Source organism: Ranitomeya variabilis, chromosome 1 (assembly GCF_051348905.1).
Source record: "Ranitomeya variabilis isolate aRanVar5 chromosome 1, aRanVar5.hap1, whole genome shotgun sequence".
Classification (NCBI taxonomy): domain Eukaryota; kingdom Metazoa; phylum Chordata; class Amphibia; order Anura; family Dendrobatidae; genus Ranitomeya; species Ranitomeya variabilis.
In genome coordinates, this window is record NC_135232.1 from 1,131,227,194 (window position 1) to 1,131,249,118 (window position 21,925).

At 45.3% G+C, this 21,925-nt stretch overlaps 1 protein-coding gene across 2 annotated transcripts in view; it reads left to right on the top strand.

Moving 5' to 3' along the window:
• Positions 1–1,209: 1,209 nt before the first annotated feature.
• Positions 1,210–21,925, top strand: part of PTPRA (protein tyrosine phosphatase receptor type A) — a 127,275-nt gene continuing 106,559 nt past the window's right edge. Inside the window, exon 1 of one of the 2 annotated variants that reach the window (XM_077280292.1) lies at positions 1,210–1,679. The gene's annotated coding sequence lies outside the window, so the exon portion shown is untranslated. The remainder of the gene's footprint in view (positions 1,680–21,925) is intronic. The other variant, XM_077280291.1, reaches the window with a different exon arrangement.

A 21,925-nucleotide genomic window follows, 5' to 3' on the forward strand; every position in this document is an offset into this window, starting at 1 on the left:
AGCCCCCCAGCCCTGTGCCAGCCACCCCCCGGGACCCCAGACCTGTGCCAGCCCCCCGGGACCCTCAGCCATGTGCCAACCCCCCCGGGACTCCAGACCTGTGCCAGCCCCCCGGGACCCCCAGCCATGTGCCAACCCCCCCGGGACTCCAGACCTGTGCCAGCGCCCCAAGACCCCCAGACCTGGACCAACCCCCCCGGGACCCCAGACCTGTGCCAGCGCCCCGAGACCCCCAGACCTGGACCAACCCCCCCGGGACTCCAGACCTGTGCCAGCCCCCCGGGACCCCCAGCCATGTGCCAACCCCCCCGGGACTCCAGACCTGTGCCAACGCCCCGAGACCCCCAGACCTGGACCAACCCCCCGGGACTCCAGACCTGTGCCAGCGCCCCGAGACCCCCAGACCTGTGCCAACGCCCCGAGACCCCCAGACCTGGACCAACCCCCCCGGGACCCCCAGACCTGTGCCAGCGCCCCGAGACCCCCAGACCTGGACCAACCCCCCCGGGACCCCAGACCTGTGCCAGCCCCCCGAGACCCGGAGCAGCCCCCCAACTCCAGACCTGTGCCAGCCCCCCGGGACCCCCAGCCATGTGCCAACCCCCCCGGGACTCCAGACCTGTGCCAGCGCCCCGAGACCCCCAGACCTGGACCAACCCCCCCGGGACCCCAGACCTGTGCCAGCCCCCCCGAGACCCGGAGCAGCCCCCCGACCCCAGCCCTGTGCACAGTAACTACACTGATTGAGGATTTTAGCGCTTATCACTGGCGCAGAGCCCCGGTGTCCCCCACGTATGTTCCCGGCCTGCGGCGGTAAGTCACGGTGCGGACCCCAAAGTCTCGTGCGGCAAAATACAAACCCCCACGGGTGATGGCCCCTGGAAGGCAAAGCGCCCATTGGGACTCATGATCCAGGGCCAGACCTGGACGGTGACCCTGTGGCGGGCGCTGAGGCCCGGACACAGCCGGACGCAGCCAAGGCCCGGGAGCGGCGGACAATGCGAACCGACTGTGACAGGACGCTGCCTCTAATATGTGGGCGTACCGCTGGGCGTGGTCAGAGCTGTGACAGACAGGCCACGCGCCCGGGAAGGGGCGTGGTCACACGTGAGCGCGCACAGAAGGGGCGTGCTGGAGAAATGATTGGCGGTCAGCCAGAGGGTGTGGTTACAAAGAGGCGTATTTATAGATGGGCATGGTCATAGGCGTGATCGGCAGCGGAGGAGGCGTGATTGACAGCTCGCCCAGAAGGCGTGGTCGGGGCCGTGACTGACAGGCGGTGCTCCCGGGATCTGCGCTGTGCACGGTTTGCTGCCTCCCTCTCGCTGTGCACGGGCATCATGGCGGATCCCACAGGGCTGTAGCCAGCACACCCTCCTGCATACCCCCTTCCCACCCTTCCCCACGGGCCCTCGGGGGCACAGGGCCGCCATGAGGCTGCAGTAGCTGCTCCTGCTGCCGCCCGCCCGCCCTCTCCCTGCTGGATTGTAACTTTCGGATCGCGGACAGCACCGCCACCCTGGAGGGAGCGCCACCAGCCGGATCCCTGCACTAGATCCCTGGATCCCTTATATGGGCTCAGCGCCGTGGATCTCATCTGCCTCCGATATTGGATCGTTTGCTTCGGATTCCCTGCAGCAGATCGCCGGATCACCGGATCCCTGCACCGGGGGCTGAGGGTAAGGGGCGATCAGCGATGGCCATCCCCTGATTACTGCAGGGGGCAGATCGGGGGCGTCCGGGGCTGTGGGGGGCGATGGGGCCGGGAGAGGTCAGAGGCCGCGGCGACGGGAACATCCTGTGCGGGAGTCAGCGGGACTATATGACTCTGCAGTCTGCGGCCAGCGAGTAGAGCGATCATCTATCTGTTATCTATGTATTTATGTATCTATTATCTATCATCTACCTGTTATCTATCCATCTATTATCTATCACATATATCTATCATCTATCCTAATATATATATATAATCTATTTATCTATTATCTATGTATCATTTGTCTATTATGTATCATATCTATCTACTATCTATGTATCATCTATCTGTTATCTATCCATCTATTATCTATCACATATATCTATCATCTATCCTAATATATATATATAATCTATTTATCTACTATCTATGTATCATCTATCTATTATATATTATCTATCTATTTTCTACCTTTTATCTATCATATATATCTATGTATCTATCTATTATCTACCATGTATATCTATGTATCATCTATCTATTTATCATCTAGTACCTATCTATTATCTCTCATCTATTTATTACCTATTCTCTATGTATTACCTATCTATTATCCATGTATTCTCTATCATACACCCCTCTGTGCTGCTGGGAGGTTCCACTTGTAGCTTCATGTCAACAAGAGTGCGCCCCATCTCCCCCCTTGTCGGGGCCTGCGCTCTGTTAACCCCATCCCTGCTGTATTTCTCTTGCTCGTTCCTCTTCTGGGTCAGATACGCCCTGATTGCCAGTATAAAGTTTACTAAAAAAAAAATCCAATCACCGGTCCGTTTCCTGGAGGAGAGGCGATGTGCGGTGGATGATGCTATTATCCCTTTAATTGTTTCCGAAGTGACACACTACCTGTGACATGTTGTGTGATCTGACAGGTCTAATATTGTGTTTTTTTTATTAAACGTGTATGACCCCGTCTTCCATCTAATCTCATCTGACCGTCTCTCTGGCGTATAGGAATTGCCTGGTGATTCTTCTGGCGCCTCTTAGGGCTACTCGGCCCACTCCGTGCCGCTGCTACATGGCGGCGCTATGGAAGTGAACACTTAGGCTGTTTTCGCACGTTGCTTATTTGTGACTTGCAGATTTGGTGCAGAAAATAATCTACATGTCAGTTCCCTGCGTTTTTCACCTTTGATCTCACTCAAGTAAGGCCTCTTTCACACTAGCGTCGTGCACTGCACATCGCTATGCGTCGTTTGGTTGCAAAAACGCATCCTGCAAAAGCGCTTGCAGGATGCGTTTTTTCACCATTGATTTGCATTAGCGTCGCATTGCGACGCTTTGCCACATGTCGCAACCTTCGTGCGACGGTTGGTCCATGTTGTGGCGGACCGTCGGCTGCAAAAAACGTTACATGTAACTTTTTTTGCTGCCGACGGACCACCATTTCCGGAACTCCGCCCCCACCTCCCCGCACCTCACAATGGGGCAGCGGATGCGTGGAAAAACAGCATCCGCTGCCCCCGTTGTGCGGCGCATTCACTGCTAGCTTCGGAACGTCGGCCCGACGCACTGCGACGGGCCGAGTACGACGCTAGTGTGAAAGTAGCCTAAGTAAAACAAAATACATCATAAATGCCGTTTTTACAGCTGCGGTTTTTCTGCCTAGAGCTGCGGAAACGGTGCAGAAATTTCCTCAACGTGTGCACGCGGCCTAACGCTGCTTCAATGGCTTCAAGCGAGTCCAATGCCATCGCAATAGTGCAGGTGCCGCAGTGTGACGCCATTTACTTCTACAGCACCTCCATGTAGCAGCGGCGCTGAGCGAACTTTGGCTGCACGACGGCCTTTGTATTTCCTTTCTTTTTTTTTTTCTTTTTTTTTTTGGGATGGTGACAAATAAGGCTATGTTCACACATACAGTATTTTACATCAGTATTTGTAAGTCAAAAGTGGGAACACGTCACCGCTTCTGCATTTTACTCCCACTCCTGGTTGTGGCTTACAAATACTGAGGTAAAATACTGACCGAATACTGACCACTGAGGTAAAATACTGGCCACTGAGGTAAAATACTGGCCACTAAGGTAAAATACTGACCAAATACTGACCACTGAGGTCAAATACTGACCAAATACTGACCACTAAGGTAAAATACTGACCACTGAGGTAAAATACTGACCAAATACTGACCACTGAGGTAAAATACTGACCAAATACTGACCACTAAGGTAAAATACTGACCACTGAGGTAAAATACTGACCAAATACTGGCCACTAAGGTAAAATACTGACCACTGAGGTCAAATACTGACCAAATACTGACCACTGAGGTAAAATACTTACCAAATTCTGACCGTGTGAATATTTATTATTTTTTCTGGTGAAATGATGACTGATGCACTGGAGATGTAAGAGCGCAGGAGCTGTCGACATGTTCATGTCTGCTGTTGTCTACTTATTCCCACAATTTGTGTGACATAATTTTGTACCTCGTTATCGGTAGTGGCACCATATTAATGGGCCCCTCGGCTCGCTCACCAGTGGCACCAGTTTCTTGAGGAAATAAACTGACAGTCAATATGGCCGCCTTGTTGGCTGTTGTAACTAGGTATCCTGGAAGTGCTTGGTGTTGGCCTGTATGGCAACTGTAATGGTGACCGTGTGTTGAGTGCCCAGCCTTGTCCGTCATTATTAAAGGGGTTCGTTATGTCTGACTATAATCAACAGTGGAGGTCAGGACCTTTTTAGGGTTGTGGATTTTTTTGTCTGTTGCAAGACCACAACTCCCATCAGATCACCGCCCTAAAATTGAATGTTGAGTACTATTTATGTGAGGCGCAAATATTCCTTGACAACCTAAATGAGGCCTGTAAACCTAACGAGGCGTTAATTAGAATGCGTAGCCCCTCCCAGTTTGATAAAACCGCTTTAATTTGGGTTGCCTAGCAACAAGAGGACGCCATTCAGATCACTGCTGAACTCTTGTTGCTAGGGGCAACAAGGACTCTTTCTTCGAGATGTATATGTTGCGAGAGGCAGAGTCCATCGTTGTTTTGGGTTGTCACTCCCTTCACTACATCAGAGGCCATAAAAGGCTGATTTCACAGTTTAGGCCCTATCTGCCATCATATGTCTCAGATTTCACATTTTTTTCAAAATGGCGTCCAGACGGCGCCTAATTTCGTACAAATTTTTTTTTTTCTGACTGAAAAAAAAATCTCCATTTTGTTTGGTAAATCGCTTACAAATATCTTCTGTGTGTAACTTTTTTTTTTTTTTTGGCTCTGGATTCTAGTGGAAATTTCATCTATAAATTAGTGATCGGTTTCAGGAATCGATCACTTTGTGGTGGATCATGAAATCAGCCGCCGTCCGTTGTAGGTTACATTCCGGCGGTCGGGTAATCCGCCGTCCTCGCTGCGAGGTGTTGAGTTTTAGTTTCCCGGTAGGGTGCTTCATCTCCGTTGTCAACAACCCGTCGCTGATGGACTACAACACCCAGCATCCAGCGTATGAGGGGGCATTTCTGGGTAGCGTAAATCCATGAGGTCTGCAGTCTTGGGGTTTTTAGTTGTATACTACAATGTCCTTTCGTTGAAAGCAAGCAGTGGTATTGAAATGAAGCCCAAAATCAAGTATTTCACAACTTTCTAATTTAGTTATAACACTGCGGAAAATCGAGAACCCCTCAGTATAAAACTCTCGGATTCTAGAGTCCATCGCCCTCGTGTCATTGAGTCAGTCCTTATTTTATCCGTTCTTCCCCTTTCTCGTCTCTGATTTGGCTCGCTTTCATGCCCTCTTATTCTTGTGTCACGTGCTCCTGAGGGCTTTGTGGCAGCTGACTGGCATTGAGTATAATGTTATCTGTGTTTTCTATGATGGCTCTAATTGGACGTGGCAGGCAAAAAAGTTCACAATGTCTGACAGCAAGATGATTGCAAGGATTAGGGGTGTCCTATCCCTTTTTAACGCTCAGAACTGAATGTTGAAGGGAGATCTCCTGGTCTGTGCCCGTGTCTCTGCTTGCAGTCACCGAATAGGATCCTCCTTGTTTGGATCCATCTTAAAGGGCTTAAGAAGGATCGGGCATGTTGAATTTTGATTGTTTTCCCTGGTGACAAAAACGATCAGGCAATCTGCTGGCATAAATGCCTGACCGCTGCTTTCTTCCCTCTCCACATGTCGGTGGCACAAACCTTTTGTATTTTCACTGTCCTTAATGAAGATTCATCACTGGTTTTGTGACCCAAACGAACAGCTTTTTTTTTGGACAGAAAAATAATTATTGTTGCAGACGATCACCTTCCTAGATGCAGCTCGTCATCCTTTGCCTCCTCAGAGGAATAGTAGTTTAACGAGTACCAGAAACATTAGCCGGGAGGCGTCTTTCTGTTTTGGGAGCCGCGGAGGGTCCAGTGCAGAGAGCAGCTTTACGAGGAGGCGATCTGTCAGCCACAATGGATGCCCGCCCTTTTGGTTATTAAAATGCGCAACGCGTTTCGTTGGAGGAGAAGCTGCTTTCCTAATGTATGGACTGTTGTGTATTCAGTTTCCTATGGTGTACCCAGGAGCGTTACTAGGCCCGGGGTCTCGCTTCAACTCGCTCATCGTCAAAAGCCCATTCATTTCTTCTGGTATAAATCATGGAGGACAAACGACTGCAGATACATGGTTTAATGTGTGGTGGTACTGTGCGGGGGGCCACCCATATAGTACCCTGGATTAGGCGCCCCTTATAGTAATTTTACATCTCGCCCATTCACACTCTGCTCAAAAACCTGATTCTTCTTTCCCTCAACATCTGCCATCAGAGAGATTTGAGATATGCCTGTGTGTATGTATGTATGTACGTGTGTGTATATATATTTATGTGTATATATGTGTGGCCGAGACCAATCAGCGAACGAATAACCGTTACAGACAGACAGACAGAAGGACAGACAGACGGAAGTGACCCTTAGACAATTATATAGTAGAGACATATATATATATACCAACACTGCAGTGCATTTTTATGTCGTCTATAAAAGTTAATTACAACAGGTACGCACTACGGGTGGCCGTACACACACTGTGAATGTCACCAGAACATGCCAACAGGACCGGCCATCCAACTAATATGAGAATATCCTGATTCCCACAAGAGCAGACAATGGAGAAAAGAAGGATGGGGCATGTTGAATATCAATATGCACAATCCTTCTCTCTCAACAGAGCTAAGCAGGCACTAAAACCGACACTTGTGAACTCACCCTAAAACTGGCCATTCACGTGAGATAAGGCTACGTTCACACGATCCTTTTTTTCATCCTTTTTTTTTCAGGTCCTGTTTTGAAAAACCGCAGCTAAATTCAGCGCTGATTTTAGCTGCGGTTTTTGATCCTTTTTCTTCTGCGGATTCCACTGCGGGTTTCCAAATGCAGTTTCCTATTGGTGCTGCTGGAAACCCGCAGCGGAATCTGCAGAAAGAATTGACATGGTACTTCTTTTTTCTGCAGGCAAAACCGCTGCGGATTTGCCTGTGGAAAAAAGGATCGTCGGCACAGCGGGTCCTTTTTTCCATTGGGTTACATTGTACTGTAACCTACATGGAAAACTGCTGCGGATCCGCAGTGCAATTCCGCTGCGGATCCGCAGCAAAAACCGCACCGTGTGAACATAGCCTTAAAGTCGACTATACGGCCAGCTACCTCTCCCGACTCCACATTACACATGATTTTTCAACAACGAGAGAGGAGGCCACTGCACTGAAAGCAAAAAGTTTGGACTTTGACATTCCAGCTGCTCAAGCCTTCTGTTTCCCCAACATCATTTATCTGGGGACAGTAGAGAGACCCTGTCCATGTGATATCAGATGCTTAGGCAGTCCCTTCTCTTTCCCCTGACATCATTTGTTGGGAGGACAGTAGAGAGACCTCCATGTGATATCAGATGCTCGGGCTGTCCCCATGCGATATCAGATGCTCGGGCTGTCCCCGTGCGATATCAGATGCTCGGGCTGTCCCCGTGCGATATCAGATGCCCGGGTCGTCCCCGTGCGATATCGGAGGCTCGGGCCGTCCCCGTGCGATATCGGAGGCTCGGGCCGTCCCCGTGCGATATCGGAGGCTCGGACCGTCCCCGTGCGATATCGGAGGCTCGGGCCGTCCCCGTGCGATATCGGAGGCTCGGGCCGTCCCCGTGCGATATCGGAGGCTCGGGCCGTCCCCGTGCGATATCGGAGGCTCGGGCCGTCCCCGTGCGATATCGGAGGCTCGGGCCGTCCCCGTGCGATATCGGAGGCTCGGGCCGTCCCCGTGCGATATCGGAGGCTCGGGCCGTCCCCGTGCGATATCGGAGGCTCGGGCCGTCCCCGTGCGATATCGGAGGCTCGGGCCGTCCCCGTGCGATATCGGAGGCTCGGGCCGTCCCCGTGCGATATCGGAGGCTCGGGCCGTCCCCGTGCGATATCGGAGGCTCGGGCCGTCCCCGTGCGATATCGGAGGCTCGGGCCGTCCCCGTGCGATATCGGAGGCTCGGGCCGTCCCCGTGCGATATCGGAGGCTCGGGCCGTCCCCGTGCGATATCGGAGGCTCGGGCCGTCCCCGTGCGATATCGGAGGCTCGGGCCGTCCCCGTGCGATATCGGAGGCTCGGGCCGTCCCCGTGCGATATCGGAGGCTCGGGCCGTCCCCGTGCGATATCGGAGGCTCGGGCCGTCCCCGTGCGATATCGGAGGCTCGGGCCGTCCCCGTGCGATATCAGATGCCCTATAGCAGTCCCTCATACTATACCGGATGGCCGTGCCGTGCCCATGCGATACCGGATGGCCGTGCCGTGCCCATGCGATACCGGATGGCCGTGCCGTGCCCATGCGATATCAGATGCTTGGGCTGTCCCCGTGCGATATCAGATGCTCGGGCTGTCCCCGTGCGATATCGGATGCTCGGGCCGTCCCCGTGCGATATCGGAGGCTCGGGCCGTCCCCGTGCGATATCGGAGGCTCGGGCCGTCCCCGTGCGATATCGGAGGCTCGGGCCGTCCCCGTGCGATATCGGAGGCTCGGGCCGTCCCCGTGCGATATCGGAGGCTCGGGCCGTCCCCGTGCGATATCGGAGGCTCGGGCCGTCCCCGTGCGATATCGGAGGCTCGGGCCGTCCCCGTGCGATATCGGAGGCTCGGGCCGTCCCCGTGCGATATCAGATGCCCTATAGCAGTCCCTCATACTATACCGGATGGCCGTGCCGTGCCCATGCGATACCGGATGGCCGTGCCGTGCCCATGCGATACCGGATGGCCGTGCCGTGCCCATGCGATACCGGATGGCCGTGCCGTGCCCATGCGATACCGGATGGCCGTGCCGTGCCCATGCGATACCGGATGGCCGTGCCGTGCCCCTGCGATACCGGATGGCCGTACCGTGCCCCTGCGATACTGGATGGCCAGGCTGTCCATTCTCTTTTCCCCGACATCATTTGTTGGGGGGACAGTAGAGACCCCATGTGATATCAGATGGTCTGGCAGTTCTAGGCAGGTTCTGACTACTTTCATCTGATGCTTATGGGGTCTTCCACTAGACAGTAGTTTAAACTTCTTTTTGGAAATAGGCCAAACGGACGGGATCCTTTTAAAGTTTCTCAAAAGCCAATGATCCTCAGTGATTACTTTAAAGGGGCGGTCCAGGAGATGAATATTGAGGACCATCTTTAGGACGGCTCATGGAGATCGGGTGGGCTTTGCGTGGCTGCGTTGGTTGTAGGTCAGGGCGGATATTGTACTCTGACGCTGGTGTCGCAGCGCTGTCTGTAGGATACGGGGTGGAGAGGGCTGTGGGATTGTAATTGGTTTCGCCTTACGCCAGCGCTAATTAACGAGGCTCAGATCCTTGTCTCTTGCTGATGCCGGCAATTCATGAACATTTTCTTGAAATAAGCAAAGAGGAAAAACCGTCCAGATGATTCATTCTGGGTCACATTACGAGAAGAGCTGCAGAATCGAATCCTTAGAACAAACCCTCTACTCGTGCTTCACCCGCGGTCCGACATGCGCTTCCCATACTAAACAATGCAATGTTTTATCACTATTTTTGGTCCGTGGCTCCCCCCTCTCTCGTTAGCAAGAACAGCAGTGTCGGGTACAATGGAGGACCACCAACACTTATCAGCCAATCAGATTGCTAAAGTAGATCCCAAAAGTGCCCCCATAGATTTTCCTAAGGAGACCTAAACCTTTTTTGGGAGAAACCCAGTAGTCGCGTAATGACTGGAAAATTATCATATTTGCCAAATTTCCTGAATTATCAGATACAGGCCTGACTAATTTCAGGATCTAGGCACAAAGTGGGCGGAATTTATGTGAACCCCACCGTAAAGGAATGTCTCCCATCTGAGGTTTGGGGGGCTGAACTTATGGGGTTTATCCCTTCCATCATTTTGGGCGCCAATGTTGCACCTGTGTTAATTAATAATCACAGTCAGTAGTAGTGGAATCAATGGTGCTATATAAATAAATAAATAATAATAATAATGTAACACTTTGTCCAGGGATCGGCTGCAGCGCTGTTGATTTGATGTTACCCCTGCAGTTGGTCAATCACAGGTGCAGCTGTGGAGGCTCAGTGTTATGGTTTATTATTTTTAAAGGAGCCACGTTAATGGCGTGCTGTATACTGAAAGGTGGAAAAAACCCTTTAAATGTCGCCATTCATCCATTACTTTTCTGCCATTTTTTTTACACTTCTTCCTATTTTGAGTGCTGGGCGACTGCGTTAATCTGACGAGATGAGTTAAAGGGGCACAAAACTGCTTCACCACCACTGGTGAGGGACCAGGTATGAAATCTGATTTTATTTTCTTTTTTTAACCCTGTTTTTGATCTAAGGGTTCCTTTTAAAAAATGCAAACACAAAGCAGATTTATTTTAAAACCCATTTCTGGAAAAACAGTGGCTGAATGTAAGCGGACAGTCAGCAGTCATGAGAGTCAGGGGCCGGGGGGATCATGGGGGTCACAGGAGAGTTCTGGCTCGGAACTTTTTTGCTTGCTGTTCTGTAGTGGGCTGCACGCACAGCTCGTCTATTTATCCTGGGAGCGGGGGGTGTCATCCAGAATCACATCCCCTTTATTATTCAGAGGCTGCGCTGGGTAGTAGATGAAATTTACCTCAGATGGATGTTCAGGAAGATATATTATGTGCAAGCCAAACCCTATATTGTCATTTTTCCGTTTATAAGGTATTATACAGGATGGTGCCTAAATATATATGCGGTTTGTATTATTAATACCGCCATACAGTGCTCAAATACCAACCTGTACTGACCATATTCTCTATATGTATTAATACCGCCATATAGTGCTCAAATAATACCAACCTCTAGTGACCATATTCTCTATATGTATTAATACCGCCATACAGTGCTTAAATACCAACCTCTAGTGACCATATTCTCTATATGTATTCATACCGCCATACAGTGCTCAAATAATACCAACTTCTAGTGACCATATTTTCTATATGTATTAATACCGCCATATAGTTCTCAAATACCAACCTCTAGTGACCATATTCTCTATATGTATTAATACCGCCATATAGTTGTCAAATACCTACTTCTAGTGACCATATTCTCTATATGTATTCATACCGCCATATAGTGCTCAAATAATACCAACCTGTACTGACCATATTCTCTATATGTATTAATACCGCCATATAGTTCTCAAATACCAACTTCTAGTGACCATATTCTCTATATGTATTCATACCGCCATATAGTGCTCAAATAATACCAACCTCTAGTGACCATATTCTCTATATGTATTAATACCGCCATACAGTGCTTAAATACCAACCTCTAGTGACCATATTCTCTATATGTATTCATACCGCCATACAGTGCTCAAATAATACCAACTTCTAGTGACCATATTCTCTATATGTATTCATACCGCCATATAGTTCTCAAATACCAACCTATGACCATATTCTATATGTTGTAATACCGTCATACAGTACTCAAATACCAACCTATGACCATATTCTATATATGTTTTAATACCGCCATACAGTGCTCAAATACCAACGTATTTGGTTTTGTAAATGTATTATTGCTGCCAGACAGTGGTGAAATAATACCAACCTCAAGTGAACATATTTTAAATTGTACAACAGTGTGCCTCAAATCTGATGCCTCTTATTAAAATGGTGCAACTATAAACCCCCCCCCCCCCCGTAAATTACAAATTGTAATTCTGGCAATTACTGTAGAGGGATACTTCATGACCAAGAAAAATTAATGGGAAGCTCTGCCATAAATTGCTTTTTTTTTTTTTTTTTACTTCCTAGAATGGACGTAGAAGCTAAAAGCCCATGAGTCATGGCAGTTTTGTTGTGACTTTAGTTTATTGCTTCCCCACAGAGTCAGGTGGGAGGTTTTGGTACTTTCTGACGTTACCTACATTGTTCTGACACCTGTAATTCTGACGTTGGCGCGGTGGGCACAGTTTGAAAAGCTGAAGTAACGAAGAGACGGTCATTATGATAAATGGTAGTGTATTTAAAGGGCTCCTGTCGCTAGGTCAGAAGTAGCCGGTTTTGCTCTTATTTTATTCCTTCTCTTCCCCTGATCATTTTAGTTTTTATTTTTTTGAAATCCGCAATATGGTTTTAGAGATATGGGCCTTTTTAGATTTGATGGGGTTTTTTTGGTAAGGGGGTGTGGCTTGTGGGATTCTCTGGGGGCGTGTCTCTCGGGATTCTCTGGGGGCGTGTCTTTAGGCTGCTCTTCCCCCTTGACTGATCATAAAAATAACTGGATAAAAAGGCCCATATCTCTGGAACCGTATGGCGGATTTAAAAAAAACAAACATCTGAATACTCAGGGGAGCAGCGGGAATAAAAACTGTCCACTTTTGACTTGGTGAATAGGTCCCCTTTAATATGGAGATGAGCTTCTAGGTTACATAGGGGGTTGTGTGCGTCGTTTCCTGACCTTATGACACACAAGGTACTTGTATGGGCGTCTTTTCCTGCCATATTACTACTCATCAGGTCATTAGTGGACTTTTGACCTTCTTGCCGCCATCTTGACCCGGGGTCTTTGTAATAATTCTTTTTAGACATCTAGGTGGTACTGACGGATCCTGTGTGGACAGAAGACTGGCACCCCGCGCCGGGTACAGACACTCACTGCAATTGTTTGGGATGCGGCAAAGAATGGAAACAGTAATAGGAAGGAAGGGAGTTTTTCTGTCTTGTACACGGGGCCCTGCGGCCCGGCCGGGGGAATAACTGCCTATTCCGGACGACACCGGCTATTAGGTCACCGTCTAATGACCGGGGAGGAGGCCGGTGGTTTCGGAGCGGGAGCCATGACTAAACATACACTGGGATCCCGTTTGAAGATGGCAGCCCTATAATTTTCTGGTTACTCTGTGGTTACGTTAGCAAAAATCACACACCGCAATGATAGAGTCGGCGGCCATGTCCACCGCTCCACTTCCTACATCGCGCTGATCTATGGCTTATTGTGTGAGGAAGGAAAGCGCGGATCCTAGTGATGGACGCCGGGTATAGAAGAGACAGCGGTATCCCATAGCAACCAATCAGATCGCTGCAATTTTTTATTATTTTTTGCATCTTGTAGTCAATTATTAGATAATGATTATGGGTTACTATGGGTAATGAGTCAATTTTGGAAATTGATGCCGAGGGGATTTCCATAGTAACCAATCTGATTAAGAGGTTTTATTTTTTGGCGTGTAGGATGGAATTGGTTGCCAAGGACGACCAATCAAATTTGTCAGCGCCATTTTAATATCTCTATAGGAGAGGATCTGAAGTGAACCTATGTGGAGTGTAGGCACAGAGGCTAATATAGGCGCCTTGTGAGCTTATAATATGGGAAACAAGGACCTGAAGTCTATATACTACTTCATTTTTTGTTTATATCCAATTAAAAACTAAAGGAACTTGAAAAAGTGCTTCATTAAAAATGTCCTCCTGTTGACAGCCACTGTGTCTCCATGGTAACAGACTACAAACTAGCCCCGTGTAGTCGGATCCTGTCTAGAGATGAGTGGACATTTACACTTGTGTGAAAAAGTGTTATCCCCCTCCCCGATTTCCTATTCTTTAGCAACTTTACCATTGTGACCAAGGTCACTTTATGTGCTCATAACTCTGGAACTCTTCAAAGGATCCCACCGATTCTTGGATTTTTTGGAACAAAATTTTTTGGTCAAATTTTGGAAACCGTACTCCTCAAGGATTTTATCCAGGGGTGTAATGAGCATTTTGAACCCACAGGTACGACACAGAACTTGATAACATTAGGACGTCATATTGAATGTCATCAGTGTTAAGCGCAAGCGCTCGCTACTCCAGTTTTCCTCGGGTTTGCACCAAATATCGCTGGTGCTCGCGTCCCTGCCCCTCATGTTTTGCGGCTGTTAGACACCCGAAAAAAAAAAAAAAATACAAGCAGCTATCTGCGATACTCTGTGTATACCCAAGCACCCGATGCAAACTTGATTAGCGAGCACTTGCGCTCAACACTAGCCGTCAAATTGTCGTCTTGTTTTTTTTTTTTACAAAAAAAAAATTCTAACCACATCCCTAAGTCTATGTGCACACGTCAAGATTTCTTGCAGAAATTTCCTGAAAAAACGGACATTTTCTGCAAGAAATCCGCATGCGTTTTTTTGCGCTTTTTTTTTCGGATTTTTTTGAGTTTTTTTCCGGAGGTTCCCAATGCAATAATATAGTGGGAAATCCGCAAAAAAATCTTCAAAATTAATGAACATGCTGCTTTTTTTTACCGCGATGCGTTCTTTTTTTAGCACAAAAATAGTGGAACGCATTATAAATGATGGGATGCAGATGTATGCGTTTTTATAGCAAAAAAACACAAAAAATCCTGAACGTGTGCACACAGCCTAACACACCACAAACCCCAACTGCAAAGAATGGAAAAAATAAAAAATGTATTTTAAAATTTTTATCTAACTAAGGGGTGACAAAGGGGGGGGTTTGATTTACTATTTTTTTTTTTTTAATTTGATGGGTTCTATCACAATGATCATAAGGAAAAAATTCCTTATTGTTGCAGGGTAGCGGCCGGCAGATCTCGGCTGACGCATTGTGCATGCGCCTGCCAATTTTTTTTTTTTTCCCCAGGAAGATGACGCCAAGCTGGGGAACGGATTGGGAGGACCCTGGGATAGTGGAGGTACCCAGGGTGTTCACGGGGAGGGCATCATTTCTCTTTCCTCTGACATGTGTATCATATCAGAAGAGAGAAAGAAATCATTGAAAGAGCAGACACGCTTTTTTTTGTGTGATCAGGCATCGGAAAATCTGGTGTTCTCCTGGGTCTCTGCTATCCCCAGTAGCCGAGACCCCAGAGATTTCCCTACTCTAGGGGACTCTACAGCCTTAATCTCGATTGCCGTTTTAAAAGACGATTAGGGAATATGTACCCTTGGCATCCACCGTTTTATTCGTTTTGGCGGTCACTAAGGGGTTAAGGGAAAAAGAAATCCAATCCTAGAGGATTGCCCCCACTCTTAAAACATAATTTAACTGTGGTTTACCACATCACATTCCCTGGCCACACCCAGGCCTGCTTACTGCCACACCTTTCTCAATCAAGAAATCACTTAAATAGCACCTGCCTGACAAAGTGAAGTACACCAAAAGATCCTCAAAAGCTAGACATTGTGCCGTGATCCAAAGAAAGAAAGCAAATGAAAAACAAAGGTGTGAGAGCCATTATCCACAAATTGCGAAAACATGGAACAGTGGTGAACATTCTCAGGAGTGGCTGGCCAACCAAAATTACCCCAAGAGTGCAGAGATGGCTCATCCAAAAGGTCACAAAAGACCCCACAACAACCACCAAAGAACTGGTTGTCTTTCTGGTTGTCTTTCTGGTTGTCTTTCTGGTTGTCTTTCTGGTTGTCTTTCTGGTTGTCTTTCTGGTTGTCTTTCTGGTTGTCTTTCTGGTCGTCTTTCTGGTCGTCTTTCTGGTCGTCTTTCTGGTCGTCTTTCTGGTCGTCTTTCTGGTCGTCTTTCTGGTCGTCTTTCTGGTCGTCTTTCTGGTCGTCTTTCTGGTCGTCTTTCTGGTCGTCTTTCTGGTCGTCTTTCTGGTCGTCTTTCTGGTCGTCTTTCTGGTCGTCTTTCTGGTCGTCTTTCTGGTCGTCTTTCTGGTCGTCTTTCTGGTCGTCTTTCTGGTCGTCTTTCTGGTCGTCTTTCTGGTCGTCTTTCTGGTCGTCTTTCTGGTCGTCTTTCTGGTCGTCTTTCTGGTCGTCTTTCTGGTCGTCTTTCTGGTCGTCTTTCTGGTCGTCTTTCTGGTCGTCTTTCTGGTCGTCTTTCTGGTCGTCTTTCTGGTCGTCTTTCTGGTCGTCTTTCTGGTCGTCTTTCTGGTCGTCTTTCTGGTCGTCTTTCTGGTCGTCTTTCTGGTCGTCTTTCTGGTCGTCTTTCTGGTCGTCTTTCTGGTCGTCTTTCTGGTCGTCTTTCTGGTCGTCTTTCTGGTCGTCTTTCTGGTCGTCTTTCTGGTCGTCTTTCTGGTCGTCTTTCTGGTCGTCTTTCTGGTCGTCTTTCTGGTCGTCTTTCTGGTCGTCTTTCTGGTCGTCTTTCTGGTCGTCTTTCTGGTCGTCTTTCTGGTCGTCTTTCTGGTCGTCTTTCTGGTCGTCTTTCTGGTCGTCTTTCTGGTCGTCTTTCTGGTCGTCTTTCTGGTCGTCTTTCTGGTCGTCTTTCTGGTCGTCTTTCTGGTCGTCTTTCTGGTCGTCTTTCTGGTCGTCTTTCTGGTCGTCTTTCTGGTCGTCTTATATTCAGAGGACCTTCTGTAACTTTTTGTAATGTAATGGAGACGGCACGTGGTGGCAAGCACCGAGTGGTTGTTTTCTGTAAGCCTTGAGCTCAGATTTCCCGAAGTTGTCACTTCTCAAACTTGTCGCCTCAGGGAAAGGTAGATACTAAATGTCATAATTGCCTTTAAGAACTTAAGACGCTGAAATTAGCCGGGATTTTCTGTTCTTTCGCGTCTATACCCAAATGGCAGACGACAATAAACCAGACAGTCAGCTCAGAATAAGAGCTTGTCTCCTTTAAGAAAGATGCCAAATACATGTCCACTTCTACCAGGGGTTTCTTAAACTAAATTATATAAATTAAATAATGTTAAATATTTAAAAAAAAAAAAAATCTAAAAATGAAAGATGAATTTTCGGCGCAGATCCTTTAAAGTTGTTCTTAATCGTTGGAATTTTATATAAAAATGTAGTGTTTTTTTTTAATTTATTTTTTATTTTTTTAAATCCACCATCTATTTTCTGTCGGTGGCGTGCCAGTTCTTTCTGTACTCAGCAGCTGTCTATTGGATTTCGGCCTCGGCGTCCGCTGCGTTCCCTCGTTATCTGTCATCTCCCATCTTTTCGGATTTATCGCATGCTTGCTGACTCGAAAGAGTGTTCTGCTTCCATAGACGAGTACAGCTTTATCTGTCCGGACGTAGAGCTCCCCGCGTCCATGATCTGACATTTGTTGCAAGTCGAGGAACAGCCGTACTGTCAAAACTATTATCAGTCTGCACTCTGCACGCTCCATGGGCCTGGTGAGCACGACCGCGTGTCTGTAAGGATCACACAGCCTGAAAATGCGTCCTGTGCCGAGACTCACAATGGGATACTCATCGTTTTATTTTTCATTGTTCATATTAACTTTGGAAAACATAGTATTGATATCTACACAATGGTTATATTCTTGTACAAAGGAGCAGTATTATAGTAGTTATATTCTTGTACCTAGGGGCAGTATTATAGTAGTTCTATTCTTGTACATAGGGGCAGTATTATAGTAGTTATATTCTTGTACAAAGGAGCAGTATTATAGTAGTTCTATTCTTGTACATAGGGGCAGTATTATAGTAGTTATATTCTTGTACAAAGGAGCAGTATTATATTAGTTATATTCTTGTACAAAGGAGCAGTATTATAGTAGTTATATTCTTGTACATAGGGGCAGTATTATAGTAGCTATATTCTTGTACATAGAAGCAGTATTATAGTAGTTATATTCTTGTACATAGGGGCAGTATTATAGTAGTTATATTCTTCTACATAGAGGCAGTATTATAGTAGTTATATTCTTGTACCTAGGAGCAGTATTATAGTAGTTCTATTCTTGTACATAGGGGCAGTATTATAGTAGCTATATTCTTGTACATAGAAGCAGTATTATAGTAGTTATATTCTTGTACATAGGGGCAGTATTATATTAGTTATATTCTTGTACAAAGGAGCAGTATTATAGTAGTTATATTCTTTTACATAGGGGCAGTATTATAGTAGTTATATTCTTGTATATAGGGACAGTATTATAGTAGTTATATTCTTGTATATAGGGACAGTATTATAGTAGTTATATTCTTGTACATAGGAGCAGTATTATAGTAGTTATATTCTTGTACATAGGGGCAGTATTATAGTAGTTATATTCTTGTATATAGGGGCAGTATTATAGTAGTTATATTCTTGTATATAGGGACAGTATTATACTAGTTATATTCTTGTACATAGGAGCAGTATTATAGTAGTTATACTCTTGTACATAGGAGCAGTATTATAGTAGTTATATTCTTGTACAAAGGAGCAGTATTATAGTAGCTATATTCTTGTATATAGGGACAGTATTATAGTAGTTATATTCTTGTACATAGGGGCAGTATTATAGTAGTTATATTCTTGTACATAGGGGGCAGTATTATAGTAGTTATATTCTTGTACATAGGGACAGTATTATAGTAGTTATATTCTTGTACATAGGGGCAGTATTATAGTAGTTATATTCTTGTACATAGGAGCAGTATTATAGTAGTTATATTATTATACATAGGGGCAGTATTATAGTAGTTATATTCTTGTACATAGGAGCAGTATTATAGTAGTTATATTCTTGTACATAGGAGCAGTATTATAGTAGATATATTCTTGTATATAGGGACAGTATTATAGTAGTTATATTCTTGTACAAAGGAGCAGTATTATAGTAGTTATATTCTTGTATATAGGGACAGTATTATAGTAGTTATATTCTTCTATATAGGGAACAGTATTATTGTAGTTATATTCTTGTACCTAGGGGCAGTATTATAGTAGTTATATTCTTCTATATAGGGAGCAGTATTATAGTAGTTATATTCTTGTACCTAGGGGCAGTATTATAGTAGTTATATTCTTCTATATAGGGAGCAGTATTATAGTAGTTATATTCTTGTACCTAGAGGCAGTATTATAGTAGTTATATTCTTGTACCTAGGGGCAGTATTATAGCAGTTATATTCTTCTATATAGGGAGCAGTATTATAGTAGTTATATTCTTGTACCTAGGGGCAGTATTATAGTAGTTATATTCTTCTATATAGGGAGCAGTATTATAGTAGTTATATTCTTGTACATAGGGGCAGTATTATAGTAGTTATATTCTTGTACATAGGGGGCAGTATTATAGTAGTTATAGTCTTGTACATAGGGAGCAGTATTATAATAGTTATATTCTTGTACATAGGGGGCAGTATTATAGTAGTTATATTCTTGTACATAGGGGCAGTATTATAGTAGTTATATTCTTGTACATAGGAGCAGTATTATAGTAGTTATATTCTTGTACATAGGGGCAGTATTACAGTAGTTATATTCCTGTACATTGGAACAGTATTATAGTAGTTATATTCTTGTACATAGGGGGCAGTATTATAGTAGTTATATTCTTGTACATAGGGGGCAGTATTATAGTAGTTATATTCTTGTACATAGGGGGCAGTATTATAGTAGATATATTCTTGTACATAGGAGCAGTATTATAGTAGTTATATTCTTGTACATAGGGCCATTATTATAGTAGTTATATTCTTGTACATAGGAGCAGTATTATAGTAGATATATTCTTGTACATAGGGGCAGTATTATAGTAGTTATATTCTTGTACATAGGGCCATTATTATAGTAGTTATATTCTTGTACATAGGAGCAGTATTATAGTAGTTATATTCTTGTACATAGGAGCAGTATTATAGTACTTCTATTCTTGTACATAGGAGCAGTATTATAGTAGTTATATTCTTGTACATAGGAGCAGTATTATAGTAGTTATATTCTTGTACATAGGGACAGTATTATAGTAGTTATATTCTTGTACATAGGGACAGTATTATAGTAGTTATATTCTTGTACATAGGGGACAGTATTATAGTAGTTATATTCTTGTACATAGGGGTAGTATTATAGTAGTTATATTCTTGTACATAGGGGCAGTATTATAGTAGGTATATTCTTGTACATAGGGCAGTATTATAGTAGTTATATTCTTGTACATAGGGGCAGTATTATAGTAGTTATATTCTTGTACATAGGGGCAGTATTATAGTAGTTATATTCTTGTACATAGGGGGCAGTATTACAGTAGTTATATTCTTGTACATAGGGGGCAGTATTATAGTAGTTATATTCTTGTACATAGGGGTAGTATTATAGTAGTTATATTCTTGTACATAGGGGCAGTATTATAGTAGGTATATTCTTGTACATAGGGCAGTATTATAGTAGTTATATTCTTGTACATAGGGGCAGTATTATAGTAGTTATATTCTTGTACATAGGGGCAGTATTATAGTAGTTATATTCTTGTACATAGGGGCAGTATTACAGTAGTTATATTCTTGTACATAGGGGCAGTATTATAGTAGTTATATTCTTGTACATAGGGGACAGTATTATAGCAATTATATTCTTGTTCATAGCAGCTTTATAGCAGTTTTATTCATAGGAGTGTTTTTTTTTTCATTGTTGATAGTACTGTTATTGTTCTGTTAGATACTGAGAGTTGTAGTGTGACAACACCCCGACCAGTAACCGCCTGCCTGACGTGGTTAACCATCTCTTTCCGCCTGAATGCCGGCAGTGAGAATAGTTGCCAGACGTCTCTCTTCCTACAAGATGTCTTTTACCCAGTAATTACATAACCTCCGCAGATCTGTTATGATGATCATATTGGAACTCGCTGTTGCCCACTTCCTCACCCATTCTCCAATTATATCCCCAGGCTGGGTGCCAGTGTGCTGACCAGAAAACCCCAGCGTGCGTCGTGTGCCATGTCTTACTGAGCTTCAGCTCTGTATTCTACACTTAGTCACAGTGGAAAAATGACACGTGAGGCTTGTTTTTTATATTAGTGAAAATGTCAAAATCTGTAGATAATATAGAATTGCTTCATACGTGATAAAATGAGGTATGTGTTCGTATACTTTACCCCGTTATTTGTTATTGCTTATTTTAGGACGTCATTTGCGGCATTTTAGGACTGGTTATTGCCCTTTTTAAGCCCATAATGAGATAAACATTCGTGTTTTGGGGCCGATATATAATTTAGACTCCGTTGCAAAAGTCTTCACACCTTTCATTTATAGCCGTTCGGTTTTTAGTCCGAGCTCCACTTTAACATTCACAATCCCGTCCTCCCGAGCTTCCGTGGCTCAGACAGCAGAGGAAATATTTCATGTGTGAACACTTGTCCGGGGCTGCAGAGCAGATGCTGCCGGAGGCTGTGAAAACCCTCAGTGTGTGCCGGCCAGCTGAGCGCGGGGACGTGTTGGGACGCCGGATGGCGGTCATTCCTCTGGCAATGGAGACCCCACAACTGCAGCTCTGTACCCAAGAGAAGAACAGCGGCCTCCAAGCTTCATCATAGAACTACAACTGCCAGCATGTCCTAGTAACAACTGACAGGCATTTTAATTCTGCGACAGATGGGCAACGTTTCCGTCTTTCTATATGTAATGAGCCAGATTATCTGATATTCTGGATAATCGGACACTTGTGAACAAAGATATGAGGCTTCCTAATTACGGCATATCTCTCCCAATTGGTTTTAATCTTCTCGGCCTTCTGCATCTGAATTTGTGAGAGGTGGGCGTGTTATATTGTATTTTTAATTTAATGTTTTTGTTTTTTTTATGGATTAACATATTTTCGGGATTATTTGAGGCTGGTTAACATAATTTCCAACATTGAATAGTAGAATCTATTGTATTTGGTATAGAACAAGTTCCCCCTCATCCGTTTATCCTTTTGGGAAGGATGTGGGGGGACCCATATGATGGCACATAGAATACACCCGGGACTTGTTGGTGTCTTGTGTCTGAGGCTTTGTAGAAATCTTGAGAGGTGGAACTCGACCCCTCTCGGTTCCCTTT